The sequence below is a fragment of the Branchiostoma lanceolatum genome, chromosome 6, assembly GCF_035083965.1.
Source record: "Branchiostoma lanceolatum isolate klBraLanc5 chromosome 6, klBraLanc5.hap2, whole genome shotgun sequence".
In the NCBI taxonomy this organism is placed as follows: Eukaryota; Metazoa; Chordata; class Leptocardii; order Amphioxiformes; family Branchiostomatidae; genus Branchiostoma; species Branchiostoma lanceolatum.
Genome location: NC_089727.1, coordinates 22992339 through 22996919, shown reverse-complemented (window position 1 = coordinate 22996919; position 4581 = coordinate 22992339).

Genomic DNA, 4581 nt, shown 5'->3' with positions numbered 1-4581 from the left:
CTGTGAGGTTCGACAAGGCTGCAATCTTAGTCCAACATTGTTCCACTTATTCATTAGTGACATGGCTTCAGAATCTGATCATTCTTCTTGTAATTCTCCCATGCTACACTGTATGAAAGTTCCTTGTTTACTATATGCTGATGATTTAGTTTCAGAGTCATATAATCTTCCCTTTCTAGATTAGAAAAATATTGCAAGTCAACCTTAAAAATACAAAAATCATTGTTTTCACAAAGGGAGGTCGTTTACCGAAAGACTTATTTCTTGTTTGATGATAATGTAGTAGAGATAGTATCGTCATATTGTTATTTAGGCATCGTTGGTGACTGCCACATTCAAAGCTAACCACAAATACCTGTACAGCAAGGGGCTGAAAGCTTTGTTTGGAGTTAGACAATCCATTGACAAAGCTGATGCCCCGTTGTCTGATAAAAACAAGCTCTAGATCTTCGACTCCTGTGTCAAACCCGTCTTGATTTATGGTTCAGAAGTTTGTGGGTCATTCAAAACTTCAAAATCTTGTCCAATCGAATCCGTTCATCTGAAATTTTGCAAACAGTCCCTAAATGTGCCCAAAACAGCTTGTGATCTTGCTGCACGGGCAGATTTAGGGAGATACCCCTTACACTCGGAGGTCTACCTAAACACCATCAAATATTTCATCAGAATCCACCTAAATGTGCCGACTGAGAGTCTCCAGGCAGACGCACTCTTATGTCAGAATAGATCAGGTAGTAAATGTTCGGCATCTGGTGTGTGAAAAGCTTTAGAGGAATGCGGTTGTGCTTTTGTTTGGCAGTCTCCCCATTCAATTGCCTCAAAAATGCTTCCAACCATTTCCTCTATTCAACAACGTTTAAAGGACATTTAGTTCCAGACATTCCTGCGCGAAATTCATATTAACAACAAAATTAATCACGCAAAGAACAAACTGCGCTCATATAGACTATATAAATACACTTACAACGTAGAAAAGTACCTCAAAATCTCTAACGAACGACAGAGAACCACCATCACCAAACTGTGAAATCAGCTGTCGTAAACTGCGTATCGAATTAATCAGGAAGGCACAACCGCACACCTCTGGAGCAAAGAATTTGTCAATTTTGTAACTTAAATAAGGTAGAAGATGAAGTCCACTTTATTGTAGATTGTAGTTTAGATAGAAACGATAGAAATATTTTGTTTGATTACATCATGGGAACGTTTCCACACTTTCAATTTATGTCTAATGTTGAGAAATTCATTTCTATTATACGTTTTGATCATACAGTATTGAACAAGTCCATCTCAACTTTATTATTTCTAACATCACAAAAAGACGAGAAGAAGCCGAACCTATGAATTAGAGTAGTTTTAGAACCATTGTTTTAGATTAGTATTAGAGATCCTGTCAATGTCATTATCTGAACGTTACCATGTATTTTGTATCTGCATGCCTGTACTTAGCCCGATAGGGCTTGAAGGTACAATAAATGTAATCATAATATGGTAATACATGTATTATACGTGTCCAAGCAAAAAAACAACACGACAAAACGGCCGTACCGCACACGTTAGGCCTTCGGAAACAACCCGTTTGTTGAGTCGGTAGAAGGTCACTCAAAGTCGACCGTCATGACAACTTGTACATTATTCATCGGGACGTTAGCTGGATGCCGTAGATATGGTAATACTACTATGTCCATGTGGTTGTGTTTGTGTTAGGAGCAAACTTTGAGGAAAATTATCGCCCTCAGTCCACTATCACATACAACGTTTAGACAAAAAAGTCTCCTCACAAACCTTTGTCGTTTGCTGAACAACAGAATTCTGGTAATGAATGTGCCGTTACAGGTTGCAGCAACAGAGGTGTTTTTGATGATTGATCACACTTCGAGTCCAGTTGCGGGTTAGCAAAAGAGAGTTTAATGAGTTGTCTTGTAAATAATTTTTTTTCAGCAGGAAGCGGATGTGACATTTGTCTTATAAACCAGCGAACAGCCATGTAGTTATATTTTCCCACGACGCCCTCGGACTGTTTCAATAAGGGACGGAGAGTCTTTGACGTCGCCGTCTTTGAATACATGGTTATCGAAGCTTTTCAGACAGTGTTCTGAATACGTTAGTCTGTCAGGTTTGCATTACTGGCGTTATAACTGATGTTGCACCTAGCACATATCCCTAGATACCCCGTTTTTAAGTTTATATTACCCCGCGGGTTTATGTGAACTAACGTTACAGGATGTCTATGATTACGCGTACCTGTTTTGTTGGACTAATACATACAAACACACACACACACACACACACACACACACACACACACACACACACACACACACACACAGAGAGAGAGAGAGAGAGAGAGAGAATCAATTTAAACTTCTCAACATGGGCAGGTTTGAACACTTACAGTTACCAGTTTGAAATCATCGCGGGCCAGATAGCCCCTGAAATCAGAGGTCGAACAAGTTTTTTCCTTTGTTTACCTGACGCCGAGGAGGTTACTCCAGGCTAGACTCGACAAAAATGTTCCTGAAGCACATATTTTCGTACTCATCAAGCACTCTTCGTGCTCTTCGGACGCACCCAAAACCCACACCCATGGTTAAACGAGTTATCATCGATTGTGGCATTAACAGATACCGTCCTGTGGCACCGTCCTAGAGAATGCAGAGGGGAAAGCCTTACCCCACATTTACTGCTACACCTATCGTTACTGTACCACCTGTTAAGTAAGAAGCAGAGAGTAGAAATGGACGGAGGAACCATACAAATAATGACAAATGATCACCCGATGTACGCAGAGATAAGAAACTGGAATTGAGGTACATAAATTTCCAGGGCCTCAGAGCCAAAGAGCATCTAACGTTACGGTGTTCCACTAGCAAAATCAAACCCCAAACCAGATATCATTATGGTCACAATCTAAGCCCGACTCTTCAATAGTCCCGACATCAATATCGATGGGTACTTAATAGAGCGTAAGGATCGAAACACACTGGAAAGGGCTGGGGTACCTGATCTACTACAAAGCTGGCATTGGACTGCACAGAAGGCAGGACTTGGTACCATCTGAGCATGAAATGATGATTTGCACCATCAAGCTACACACAGGTATCCTACTGATATCATTTTTGTACAGACCTCCGGGACAAAGGGACATAGACTGTGCGCCCATTAACTGGTGCACTGAAAACCAAGACCATCTCTGCACAAAACTAAAGGTATGCGGACTATCCTAGCCGGTGACCATACTGCCCACCACCACAAAGCAGAAAACCCGACCCCGCTGGAAGGCACACACTCACCCTCTGTACCACTCATGGCCTAACGCAACTAGTCCGGAAACACAAACACACAGACACACAGACACAATATCTCCATTTTTCATGGAGATATTGATAATGAGAAAGACGTCCCCTTGGCAAATCTAGAACTACATCCAGCCTAAAGGAAATAACTGTAACAGTGGGGATCAACCTCGACTAACTGACCAGTCTAACTGGTTCGGACCTTTTAGCCTAGTGGTTAGCGCGTTGATTTCCCAAGCCGTGCGGGATAGGATTATTTACATAATATATGCTTGGTCATAAACACCTTTATCTAACTTAGACATGATGCAATATTGTCAGTCCTATCATTTTCCACTTGGATGAATTCAGGTTGGAGCGTGTGCAAAAGAGGGCACAGCGCACAAGTCTGAGAGGACAAAACACAGCCCTGCAGCTAGCAGCTAACCGTCGAGAGGACCTATGCCGGAAATTTGCCAACAAATACAACCATGAACTCCTCCCACCCAAAGTAGGGGAACTGCACGGCAGAAACACTAGGAACTGTAAGAAACTCAAAAACATCAAGTACAGAACTAACCGCTACAAGAACTCCCCTATACCTTATCTAGTTCGCATACACAGTTAATCACAGTGGGAACAGACTAGCTTGCTTCAAGTGGCGTTATAGAATCTTGTATTGGTACGGAGTTAATTATAAAGTTTACTCTAGTTAAGTCTAGGCTGACCTGTATTACACGAAACCTTTTAACCGTTATGAATGTTTTATAATGTATGTCAAGAAGTCGGTAGTATTTTCCTTGTGTTTTTAAGGTAATGTGATATTGCAAATTTAGTTTTTAGCTGCCATGTTACACTTTTTCTTAATAAACCATTCATCCGTTCATTCATGCATTCATTCATTCAAGGTTCGCTAATGCCGGCAAGGGACTTTCACCGCCGAGGGAGCTATGTCGCCGAGGGACGACCGAGGCATAACTCCCTCATCGAAAGTCCCTTGCCGGCATTAGAGAACCTTGGCCCGTGCAAGAAATTGCGTCACCCCCTCCCCCAAATAAACTCAGCACACTGAAAAGTTTGGAAACTTAACTTTGGTCGATCATATCTCCGTTGTTTCTTGATCAATTTCAATGATTTATGTAACATTGAAAAGCTTTTGTGATTTTCTTTCCCTTGATACTAAACTTATTATTGTTGTAAATTAATACAATGAGCACCATACCTGCTTATGCGAGCGATTCTCATAAAAAAGTGCCCAGATTACCCTACTAATGTCAAACGCTCAATTCAGTATTTTGGTGGTAGC